This window comes from Solanum pennellii, chromosome 7, assembly GCF_001406875.1.
Source record: "Solanum pennellii chromosome 7, SPENNV200".
Lineage (NCBI taxonomy): Eukaryota > Viridiplantae > Streptophyta > Magnoliopsida > Solanales > Solanaceae > Solanum > Solanum pennellii.
This window is the reverse complement of record NC_028643.1, coordinates 12551323-12565136: the sequence shown is the minus strand read 5'-3', so window position 1 is coordinate 12565136 and position 13814 is coordinate 12551323. Positions and strand designations below refer to the sequence as shown.

Below are 13814 nucleotides of genomic sequence, written 5' to 3'. Positions count from 1 at the left end.
CCCCCCCCCCCACAACCAAACTTTCATTACCCAATTAATCCCACGATTTCTTTTATTTGTTTTATTACTAAGATATAAAAAAGTAAATTATTATAAAAATGAATTAATATTAAATTAATAATTAATGAGATGGTTTATAACATTTTTTATTTAGTGTAAAGGATAAAATGTTAATTCAATATTGCATTTTGAAGCTTTTCACTTTTAGTAATATATGATATATATGATTTGACTCGTAAAGACAATTTTTGTGCTTTTAGAAAAGGATCAGTGACACGCAGTTACTTATGAAAAACACTTTTCAAATAAATTAATCAAATACTATTTATTTTTTCAAAAATATTTTTTTGAAAAGTCATTTAGAAAAAAGCGTCTAAAAAAAGTGTTATCTCTTATATTCAGATTAACAAACTAGAAAAAAATAAAATAAAAAGAGGAGTTGCACTAACATAGAGTTGAAAATCAATCGGTGAATTCAAGATTAAAAAGAGAAATTAAACAAAGAAGATGAGATTAAAGCATTTATGAGATACCAATATACAACTACACCATGCTTAGGCAAAAAAAAAAGTTTTTATTGTCGAAATTTTTTAATTGGACAAACTAATTATGTGGTCATGATTCACGAGACAAAAGAGGTAGACCTAAGATTTTGCCTTATATATTCAATGAGGAAATGAAATTTACTATTTGATCATAAACTTTGAATTAAATTTTGAAAATCTGTCTTTGAAAATTTTTCAAGTTTCAGAATTTGGTTTAGATCACTTTTTGAGAGAATTTTTACTTTCAGTCACAAAAAATTATTTTTTTAATTTATAAGAAAAAAAATTCAATCTATTTCCAGGTAAGATTTATGTCCAAACATAAATTTAAATTTCAAATTTCAAAATATGACAATTTCGTTAACTCATATTTTCAAGTTTCTACTTTGAAATTTATGCCCAAACGGAAGAAGAAATTTATATTCTTCTTCATCCTCATAAGGAGAAAAAACTACCATAAACTATATACATAATTATAAAGCTAGATATAGACAAAGTGGTATGACACCTCTCTATGGTCTAGAAAATTATAATTATCTTTTATATTATATTTTTTTTTTGAAGTTTTTACTTCATTATTTTCATTATTCAATTCATTTGATAATCAAACAAAATATTACATCAAATTAACTCTCATGAGTTATATAAAAACCTCATTCCTTTTGTATTTTCACTTAATTAATTACATGTCTCCTTAATTTCTTCTATCAAATTCTTGTATCAATCTATAAATAGCAATCATGTATGGAGTTGTTGGATGTTTATTTTCATTGTCATTGTCATTTTATCCTTCTTTTTAATTAATATATTTTTTACTTATTATTTTCACCACTAATGTATTTATTAATCAAAAGAGAGGACATAAAAAAGGTGATGTGAAAATATGATCATAACTTTGACGAGTAGTGAATTTGAAATGAGCATGATAGGCAAACCCAATTTCTCCTTGGTCTACTGATTTCCAAGGTTCAGTGTAGCCTTTATCCATGGAAATAAAGGTGAAATTATTGGAATAAGTAAGGTAAAAATTTTCTCAGGCTTTGGAGGCAACAAAATTTGAATTCCACTCTTTGACATATAAAATGTATATGCTGATGAATCAAGGTCCTTATTGTAGAATAATATGTGGTCACATTTTTCATCCTCTTGTGGTAGTTTCTTATATTTTTTGTTGTTCATCCTTATTAAGGCTCGTGTGTTGCTCATCCACGAGCATAGTTTTTACAATGCTTTGGGCCTTCTTAGGTGATTCCATCTTGAAGGGAATAGGAAGATATTAGTATGTTTTGAAAGACTTTTTTCTCTCTTCTGGTCCCTCAATCCTGGCTTAATTCTAATCCTCCTTTATCTGGTGGGGCTAGTGGATTTAGGTCTCGAGAAACAGAACATGATAACTATTTTAAGACGAAGGTGATATTAAAGTAAGTGATAAGATAATTTTTTTTCTCTTTTCTTCCATCGTAACTTATAATTATTTAGAAAGCTGCGAAATAGTAATTCATTTGCTATAAATAATTGACGATTAAAAAAAGATTTTAATATATATAAGCCCAAACAAACCAAGAGTAACCTTTCATAACGTTTGCAAAATAAAATGCTTAATAGAGCACTTGATGAATGCATATACTTATAATAATATGAAGACAACTTATGCAGAAACAAATTAAGTGCAAGTTTATCTGTCTTTTTAAAGCAAACAAATATAAAATTTGCCTAGCATCTTCCTAAGACAAACTTAAATAGCCAGAATGCAATCCAAAGAAATTGTAGCTAATTTATTGCAAGTAATGTGGTGTTGGATCTCCTGAACCTGCATAACATTTGCAATATGGCCCCAAATCAACTTGAAGTAACAAGTTTCACAATTAGCTATCTTGTTATCTTTTCGAAATGTAGTCCATCCTTATTTTATGATCACCATACTCCTACTATACTGTATTTCCACTCTCCATTCTACTCCTTCTTCATGAACAAACGTCATATTCTTTGTGTAGATTATACTTTGGGAGAATCTCAACGGTATAGTCTAATAAACATATTCATCAATCATTAGATTTTCGGAATACATAGTTAGTTTGTAATGGAAGTAAAAATTTAGCAAATCTGAAAACACAATGTATAAACTATTAAACCTTACTGTAGAATTTTTAGAACGGAGTCGACAACTGTGTACCTTATTTTGCAGCGGAAAATCGACGGAATCTGTTTCTTTGAAGAATTGCTCCAAGAAAAACTTGAGTTCAAGGAAACAAGAAATGATCCACAAACTAAGTATCTTTTTGGTTAGTGTCCTTTTCTAAGAAAAATGTTGTGTTAAGAGTTTTCCCTTTTTCTCTGTTTCTACCCTTCTATATTCTGAGCGTAAGATTTCTGTATTAAAAAAAGGTTTCTTTTTTATTGGATCAATTATCTAGTAACTATTTCCACCCTTATTTTAAAGTTAAATCTTATCTCTAATTTACAGATAATATTTTTGGATCGGGTCGGGTCGATCCACATGGGAGATTCATGACCCAAAACTTACATGTCCCACTTTGCACATGGTGAACGAGAGCTAAGCCAACACAACATCAATTAGACACACAATTCATACGTTAAATAGTTAGTGCGACCTGTGAGCATCAAGAGCTTACCCTTAAGGTTATACAAGGCCTACATAGGAATCCAATCACATATGGAAGGAATTCACTACTTAGATAAGAATATTATTACTCACAAACCCCAGACTTCATTCACTACTTCAGTTTTACTTATTTGATCCCTCATCCACTCAAGGACATTAATTGGTTTATAGTTAACTTTAATACACACAACTCACACTTAATATCAATATGGTTAGTGCAATAGCTGACTTGTGTATATAAGTTTATTATCTATTTATTTGTCTTTCCTTTCTACTCGAATCTATCTGCTCCAATCAACTGCTTTCTTAGGCATGCACTACATTGACAAATCATTCATGACTATTATTAACATGCTAAAGTAGAAACAATGATTGACACTTCAAATAGCAAAAGATCAAATGATATTTAATTGAAAAGTCAATTTGACTTTTCTGGATCTCACACAATGAAGAAGCAGGGAATATTTTTTCGTTGACCCTTGTATCGCTTGACACACGTGGTATGAAACACGTGTTACAAATTTTTCACCTAATACTGGTGTATGTATCTCATCCTTTCGATTATCCAACATTGTACAGACCTCGATTCAAAGACCTCAAGATGTTTAATCCTACTTTCTCTTTTACAGTAATCCTCAAACACATATTTTTAGAGAAATATTTGTGTGTCTCATAAAACAAGTCATAATATGGTGGTGAAATTCATCTCTTTATGTTCCTCGACGTAAGAGGTGATTGCTCGTGTGAGAGAGACAATCATGCGACTTGTTCGACACACTTTATTTCTTATAAAGTATCACATGCATACTACATTTGAACTTAAACTCAATATTTTTATACAGAAGAATATTATAACAATCAGGTTATTTTACAATACTAATATCATCATATTCCACGCAAACCTAGAGACTTAACACGCGCTTCAAAAAAAATCTCTAGAGATGGCCTTCGTAAAAGGATAAACTATCATTTCACGTGTAGGAATGTATTGCAAAGTTATTTCTCCACTTGCTACCATGTCTCTCACAAAGTTATACTTGATATCAATGTGTTTGGTCTTGCTGTTATACTTAGGATCCTTTGTTATGCGGTAACCGCTTGATTATCACAATATAAAATCATGGGACCCTTAGAATTCTTTGCAATACTCAAATGCTCAAAGAATCTCTTTAACCAAACAACTTTTTGCACTGCAGATGCACAAGCCACAATTCAGATTCCATAGTTGAAAGAATTTTGCAAGTAGTAATTATGATATGACATAATTCATCAGAGAAAGTAATCATTTGGATGAACTTAGGATTGTTGGGAGAAGACTTTACCATGATCGATGATAGGATGGGAAATTGTTGAAGAACTTGTATTATATATAGAATTGTGATTCACGAGGATAATGCACTGCTTGTCTCACGAGGATTGTATTATATATCTCACTCACATGATGCCTGTGATGACTACTTTATATTGCTTTGTCTTGGAATGATAAGCAAATTCCTTTTTTCTTTTTCGTTCTTTTTGACTTTTACTAGTATTTGGACACGTGCTTTGCACGTGTATTCCATCTTATTCTTATTATTGTGGTTGTTGTTGTTGTTCTTATTATTATTATTGTTATTCTTATTACTGTTGTTGTTGTTGTTGTTGTTGTTGTTGTTGTTGTTGTTATTATTATTATTATTATTATTATTATTATTATTATTATTATTATTATTATTATTTGAGAAAATGCACAAGTATCCCCTCAACCTATGCGCGAAATCTCAACGACACACTTATACTATATTAAGGTTCTATTTCCCCCTGAACTTATTTTATAAGTAATTTTATACCCCTTTTCGGCCGACTTGGCACTAGCTTGAAAAAAGAAGTCAACCAGCGTTGGACCCACAAGATAGTTCCAAGTAGGCTGAAAAAGGTGTAGAAAATTATTACTAATAAAATAAGTTCAGGGGGTAATAAGACCTTAGTATAGTATAAGTGTGTCTCTGATATTTCGGGCATAGATTGACGGGGTACTTGTGCATTTGTGCATTATCCATTATTATTATTATTATTATTATTATTATTATTATTATTATTATTATTATTATTATTATTCAACTGTATGTTTATAGCTACAATGCTATACATTTAAATTATTTAATTGAGCTATATACATTAAATGTTAAAGATATTAAAAGAATTAACATAAATACACATCGTTAAACCATTAGGAATAAATTGAAATCAATATTATGTTATGTTCTTACTTATTACGATATATAATGTACTTCGATATCTCAAGACAATAATTATAGCCTTCCATTTGATTCGATTCATAATTTTTCTAGGAGAGACCATGAGATTAAACTAGAAGTTTAAATTGGATAATACAGAGGATATATCAAGCAAAGGTTTGGAGCTAAGCACAAGGCTATCAAGCTTCCGTACCTGTCAAATAGATTTCTTAGTTTATAATCACACTCACATGTTTGGATAATTGTCTAGAGCACATATTTTTATCCACCCGAGAAAAAAAATGACATGGTCATTAACCAACCAAAATCATAAAATTATGAGAGATTGGTCATCAAAAGTGAAAGAGGGGGAAAATAAATAAATCATACTACACCTATTTAACATGGGTTGTATCACTACATCATCATATCATATGGATGCCAAGAAACAATTGAAAAAAAAAACATTTCCTGTTGGAAATACTTCATAAAAAACGTATAAGTACAATATTCTTTTTCCATAGAAATAATATACACATAAATACACAACTTAAATAGTATATATTAAACATAAATTGAACACAAAAATGATTTAACATGAAAAATAATTGATTACGTACCCGTCCAAATGATGCTACAATGTAAAATTAGGTATGGAGCATAGCAAGTTCAAATGAGAACGATCAATAGTTTGTATAGGGTAATAACTCTAACATAAAGAAGAGGTAAAGTATAAACTATTCATTTATGTACCACAATAAAAGATATAAGAAACTATACATAATTATTAGTATTACAAGAGGAAGGTCAAAAGTCAAAAACCATTTAAACTGAAAAGTAAACTGACAATTACAAAATGAATAATCCTCCACACTAACCCTTTATTATACTCTGCTAAAATTAAATTAAATGGGAGTTGGATAAGTTATTGCATCAAAATTATCATTTAATAGAAGTTTTCTTAAAAGAAATAAATTGTCAAACATTCATTAGAGGAAGATGAAAAAAATATTGTATGCATTAATTATCATGTTAAATTTATTTAATTTATCAAATACTTTTTAAAATTTTAATTTAATGAAAGAGTAAAATTGTAATTCAACTTTTTACTTAGATTCTTACCACTTATAATAATATATAATTTTAGTTTAATGTAGGGGTAAAATTATAATTCAATTTTTTACTTATATTCTTCCTTCTTATAATAATATATGATATATGATTTAAGACTCATTCACCTAACCCTATTAAATACCACTTATTTACTCTCTTTAACTAGTGAAATTTGTCGCGCTTGACGCGATTCTAGAATCATCTTTTTTTAGTAATTGAAATAAACTTTAAGCAATTTAAATTTTTGAGTTTATTCATCGATGTGAATTATTTAAAAAGGTATATGTACTATATGAACATTTTTAAAATCAAAACATATACTACATTCGCCTTGGCCCTTGTGACTAGGTTTTTCTTTTGCCTAGTTTCGTCCTAAACCAAGAGGCACTAAGAAAAAGTACGTAGTGAATATACCTTTCAACTCTCATGTCTTAAGGACGAGAAATTACTTTAGTTTCATTAAGTTTCAATTGCAATGATAGTGATAAAAAGTTTAAAACAATCAAATTAAAACACTTACTAAAAGAAACATGAAATTGTCAATCCGGTAGTACAACAATACATCTTTCTTATATTAGGTTAGTAAATTAAACTGAATATTAATATAGATAGAACTATTTTGAATGATATTTTTGAGCTGAATGCTCCTTTAGTCTTGCATAGTAAATCAGGCATTTCATCAACTAACATAAACTTCTATATTCTAGTTTTGGTTATCTTATCTTTAAAATCAGAAACACCTCCATCTATTTATGTGTTGGTTTCTTCTCGGCTGCACGAAATATAGTGACATCTAAAAAGGGTTGAGTACGCTTAATCAATTCAAATGCACAAACATCACCAGTTTTTAACTTATTGTCTAGCGCAAACGACCTCCAAGTAAAGCGAATTGTTTCTTCTGATATCCCCAGGTCATATTTGACATACCAAGATCCCCTGCCAGGAACATGAAGCACTAAATCGCCAAATTTCTTTTGAAAATATTTCCAAGCAAATAAGAAACATATGTGCTGTCAAAAGAGATGTAGATGGTAAATAGAGCATGAGCTGATGCATCCATATGGATTGAATAAAAATCAAAATATTGGCAAGTCTGTAAAGTATCTTACCAGATTGTATGGTTTCGAGATATATGATGGCTCCGTAGAAGTTAAAACAAATGTATTCTAATGTTTGAAAGCTTTTGCTCTTTAATACGCGATTGTCCTTACTTTGTCCAGTACTGTCATTGTCTTAGCGTAAGCCATCTCAGTTTGTTGTGTGTGCATCCTACAACCTTCTCCACTTTCTTCAAATAGAAACTCAAAATCAATATATTGCTACTAAAATGGTATGGAAGCAGATGATCTATTCTATTAGTAAGCCAGAGTAAACATACTTTTGAGTTTTCTTGAGAAAGACAGTGAATCTACATCCTCTTCTGACTGTTCCACCTTGATACTTTTGGTGTGAACGTCAACCGAAAGATCATCCACTGTCTCCTTTTCTGGTTTCTTTCTTTTCCTTCCATGTCCCAATCGACAATGGCCTAAAATCTTAAAAGAATGATCAATCTCAGTTCCTTTATCATGTTCTTCTGGAAAAATTCAAAACCAATATAACTTTAAATAAAATGATAGTACAACGAATGTTGTATGCTTAAGACTATCTTTAGGAGAATTTGAATTTATCACCTTTTGTTTTTGAGTTGAGACCATATGAACCCCTTGCCTGGTGTCTTAATTTCTTAGTTTGGACTACTTTGGATTGAGAACATGGAATATAGTTATCAACTTTGATAACCTTCCTTTTACTATCATAACCTCCTGGCACTTTTGTGACTATATCATACATTAGTGTGCTCCCAGCTGCACAAAATATTTTGATGTCTACACAGAGCTGAGCGCCCTTAATCAATTCAAATACACAAACATCACCAACTATCAACTTATTTTCTAGGACGAATGCCTTCCAACCAGAACAAACTTTAGCATTTCCTGTTCTAATAGTGCATATGACAGACCAAGATCCACCCCTCTAGAATATGAAGCATTAAATTTTCATCGGGCTCAAGGAAATACTTCTTAGCAAATTCTGAATGTATTTTCTTCCAAAAGAGATGGACACATTGAAATGAGTTTTCACGCCCCAAACCTACACCACTGGACATGGCCGACACCCAGTGACCATTGCTGGTCTTGAACGAACCCTTGACTTGGCTTACTTGACTTAGCCGAAGACTTGAACTTAAGAGATAACTCAAAAAATAACTTTAAATGTAATACTTAGCCAATATGGCAACTTCAAGTCTTATTGTTCACAAATGAAATGAAATGACTACATAAAACAAACAATTTCTGTCTATGAAGCCTCTAAAATAAAGATGGATGTTGGAATCGGACCCCCAATCATCCTAACAATTGAAAGCTAAGAGAAAATAATTAACCGATGATAAAGATGTCCTCTGAATGAAGGGAGACTCTGATGTACCGTTGTTTCATGGTACTTTCAATGTTTTTTTCTGAAGTTTAGTGTGTGTCTAGGAGCTTTTTGTAGTAACTTTAATGTGTTTTATCTGTGTTTTTGCAGAAAAGTTGTCCAAAATAGAAATGCAGAAGATTGTGCAGAAGAGGTGACCCACGAAGCCATCGATGGACCGTAGGTGGCGACCATTGTCTGAAGGTTCGAGCATCTGGAAGCAACTCGGAGAATTCTGACCAAGTGTGGGGCTACGGAAGGATCGACGGTCCGTCGACTGATTGACGGACTGTCTTGGAAAACCTTCGATCAGATCAGAGATTAGTCCCAATATTCGGTGTTGAAGAAATAACTAAGTATGGAACGACGAAGGCCTCGACGGACAGTAAGTGTATCGACGGACCGTGCTATTGGTCCGTCGATTGGATCAGAGAAGATGCAAGGATGAAGGCTGAAGAAGATGCTAAGTATGGAACGACGGAGGCAGTCGACGCTCCATCGTTCCATCGACGGACTGTCAGTGGAGTCGTCGATTGAAGACACGTTTCTAGAGAGACTTTCCTTATTTTGAACTCCTTTTAATTTAGGACTTTGTTATTATAAATAGGGTTAAAAACCTCGGTTTTGGGGTTAGAATTTTTATTATTTTTTATACTTTAGTTCTTGGGAATCGACTTTGCAACTTGGGCAATTATATCAAATTTCCGGAATTAATTTACAAGTTAATTTTGCTATTTCAAGTGTTATTTCTGGATTTTCTTCAAACTTGTCAAAGTAAGTACATGAATTATTGTTTAACAATCATGAATTGTGTATTCTTAGGAATGGGTAACTAAATCCACAACTAGGGTTGTGGGAACCATGGGTAATTAACAAGGTAAAAGTAGCTAAATAACAATTCTAGAATAGATTCTTGCATGTATTGATAATTCTTTCGTTTAGAAGTGTTTTTAATGAGTGCACGTGTTAGACCTTGCCCTATTTCTACTTGCAAAACCAAGGGGGTAGTTAATAGGAAAAGAATTATCAACATAAATTTAGTGGACACTATCTAATAGGCTAGATTCAATTGGTGCGAAGTAGTAAGTTAGCCATACATTGAGTGATGCTTAACATGAGGTAAAGGTAAGGTTTAGTAAATTAGACACACGTAGCCGGACCAAGGTGCAGGGTGAAATTCTCTAGTTTTCGGACCATGGAATTAGATATATCTAACTTACCCCTTTGCATACAAGACACTAGAAAAGAATTGTTATAGCTAGTATTACCGCGTTATGAACCTCTGGGGAACACTTACACCACAGTTTTTCTCATCACTTGATAAACACCAAAGTTTTAGTTTTGCTACTTATTTTACTTAGAAATAATTGAACACTTTTGTTTCAGAACCCCCCCCCCCCCTTAATTAAATGTTTTCGGAAATGACTTGACTAAATAGACGTAATCGTAGACTAAAGTTAAGTCTAAACCATTTTCGTCGTGGGATCGACCCCAACTTAACAATTGGGTTCTCTACTTGATACGACCGCTTATACTTCTGTAGGAAAGTTTAATTTAAGTGTATCAAATTTTGGCGCCGCTACCGGGGAAAGTGGCTTTTAGATTAACTTTAAGTGCAATTACTGAATTTTAGTCAATAATTTCCTGATTTTACTTTGTTTCTTTGTTTTTTTGTGTCTTTTAGGTCTAGCACTAGTGTATGCCAAGTACACGGAGTCGAGGAGAACCAACACTTCGGTTTGATCAAGAACTGAAACGTACACTATGCAAAATGAACGATCCACAGAATCTTGCTAACCTTGCCGATGGGATCAAATGTCAACATCCTCCACCGGTTGATGCTCATCGTGAAAAACCCTGATGAGGGAGCTCTGAGGAGAAAACCTCCGACCCCACGCCCTCAAGAGTATTATAGGGGCAATGTTAACATCCCCGATTCGGATGGACCTCTTATGCTACCTCTACTGCCACAAGGTTATTCATTCGTGGTAACTAGTAGCTTGCTGCAGATGCTCTCCGCTAGAGGTTTGTTTTCGGGGCTACCATCTGAGGATCCACATGCTCACATCGCCAAAATTGAGGTCGGTGTGCAAGAGTTGTATAGGGAGGCAATACTTGGACATGGATATCATTGGATTAATGGTCTTCCTTCTCTCACTGATGGCAAAGTCTACTGAGTTGCCTTATAATTTGATCTATACTTGGGAGCAGTTGACGGATGTGTTCCTAGCAAGGTATTACCCGATTCCTAAAAACCTTTACCACAAAGATAGGGTGAACAACTTTGTGGCATTGCCTAGGGAGTCGGTAAGTAGTTCTTGGGATAGGTTCACCTCATTCGTGAGAACTGTCACAAACCACCGCATTGATGATGAATCGTTAAAAGAGTAATTCTATAGGGGCAAGATGATAACCATAAGGCGGTACTTGATAATACTTAGGGTCGTTCTTATGGTGAGTGCACTTATGTAGAGATCGCGGAAAAGTTGGAGAAAATTTCCTGAAATAACAAGGCTTGGAGCACTAGGAAGTCGGTCACTGGGATAAACACCTTTGCAGTGCAAGCGACACACAACCCGGCCGCAGATGTGGTTCGTGAAGAGATGGCTCAAATGAGGACTTAGCTTAGGTTAGTATTGAAACATGTCACTGGGGTGCAGAGGAAGTGAATGCGGTGAATTATTTGACTAAGCCACTACCATCGGTAGATAACTTTTACTATGAGAAAGACTCTTATGCAGTGAATGAGCAGACGGGGGATTTCTGACGGAACGCCCAAGGCTCCAATCAGGAGAATTGTTGCCAAGGTCAAGGAAATCAAGTTCGGAACTATGGGAATTACAACTGAGAGGGTCACTATGTTCGAGATGGAAACTACAACCGCGACAACAACTTCAACCGGGGTAAATATGGTAACAGAAATAATCGGAGTGGGCCTTATGTTCCACCTCAAATTTGGGAAGTTGCTCCTAGGGATGGAACAGTTAGTATGGCGCGAGTTGAGGATATGTTGCAAAAGATGATGAGGAGGTTTGATGCTAGTGATGAGCACGCCAAAGAGTTGAGAGGTGATTTAGCTAATATTGGGCAAAAGATGGATGCACATGTAATCTCAATAAAGAATTTTGATGCAAATGGCCAAATTGTCTTCTACCGTGAACCCACGCCAACCGGGTACTTTTCCTAGCAATACCGTTTGGAATCCAAAAAATGATGGACATTGCATGGTAGTCAGCACTCGAGGGGGTAAGCAAACCATTGACCCACATATGCGGTCTAGCGTATAAGATGAGATAAGAGGAGATGATGAGGTAGTGGAAGTTCGTGGTGAATTGGTAGACAAATCGGGGAAAGAAGATGATATACCCAAAAGGTGACTCCCATTCCTAGACCACCACCTCCATTCCCGCAATGATAGGTGAAAAAGATCGAGGATGGTAAATACCGGGTTTTTATTACTATGTTGAAAAAGTTTTCCATCAATGTCCCTTTGATAGAAGCTATTGAAAAAATGCCGGGTTATGCCAAGTTTATGAAAGATATGGTCACTAGAAAAAGATCGGTTAGTTTTGAGGATGATGATCGGACGCAACATTGTAGTGCTATTGCGACAAGGTCTCTTGTGCTAAAGAAAGAAGATCCGTGCACTTTCACTATTCCATGTACAATCGGGTTGTTACACTTTGCTAAAGCATTATGTGATCTTGGGGAAAGCATAAATCTCATGCCTCTCTCTATTTACAAGAAGTTGGGTTTGGGTGACCCAAAACCCACTGCGATGCGGTTACTGATGGCCGATCGAACGGTGAAGAGGCCTATTAGGATAATCCACGATGTGTTAGTGAAGGTGGAGTCATTTATATTTCTGGCTAATTTTGTGATTCTTGACTGTGAGGTGGACATTGAGGGCCACCTATTATTCTTGGAAGGCCGTTCCTTGCTACGGATCATGCCTTGGTTGACATGGAGAAAAAGGAAGATGATGTTTTGGCTAAATAATGAAGAAGAGATTTTCAACATTTGTAGGTCCATGGAGCAGAGTGGAGAGATCCAATCGGTATCTACGATATCCTACAAGGTTGAGAGTTCGTCTGAGGTACAAATTGAAGAGCGCCTTGGTGTTGAGGCACTAGCGGTAGTGATCATGAATTTTGAGAGTGATGGTATTGAAAAGTATGGGTCATTGGTTGTGGCACTTGATCGAGGTGATGTGCAGTTGAAACCAAAGAAGTTAGAGTTAGATTTGAAGCATCGCGAGTCTCTATCCGCGAAACCATCTATTGAGGAGGCCCCAAAATTGGAGCTTAAGGCTCTACAACCTCATCTAAGGTATGTTTTCTTGGGAAAAGATGACACTTTGCCGGTAATCATTGCATCAGATTTGAATGTGGATCAAGTGGAGTGTCTTGTAGAAGTGTTAAAAAGGTTCAAACGAGCCATTGTTTGGACTATTGCGGACATTATTGGGATTCCACCCGATATTTGTTCAAACAAAATCCAAATCATGCCCGATCTTAATCCAAGTATTGAGCATCAAAGACGGTTAAATCTACATATGCAAGAGGTAGTGAAGAAGGAGATTATTAAGTGGTTGGATGCTTGAGTCATATATCCGATTGCCGATAGTAGTTGGGTTTGCTTTGTTCAGTGTGTTCCCAAAAAGGGGGGAATGACTGTGGTCCCTAATGAGAAGAATGAACGTGTTCCAATGAGGCCGGTGACCGAATGGATAGTTTGTATGGATTATTGGAAGTTGAATGCATGGACTGAGAAGGACCATTTTCCGATGCCCTTCATGGATCAGATATTGGATAGGCTTCCAGGAAAGGGGTGGTATTGTTTCCTTGATGGTTATTCAGG

At 34.3% G+C, this 13814-nt stretch overlaps 1 pseudogene; it reads right to left on the bottom strand.

Annotated features, from left to right (window-relative positions):
* Positions 1–2280: 2280 nt before the first annotated feature.
* Positions 2281–13814, bottom strand: part of LOC107024845 — a 119490-nt pseudogene continuing 107956 nt past the window's right edge.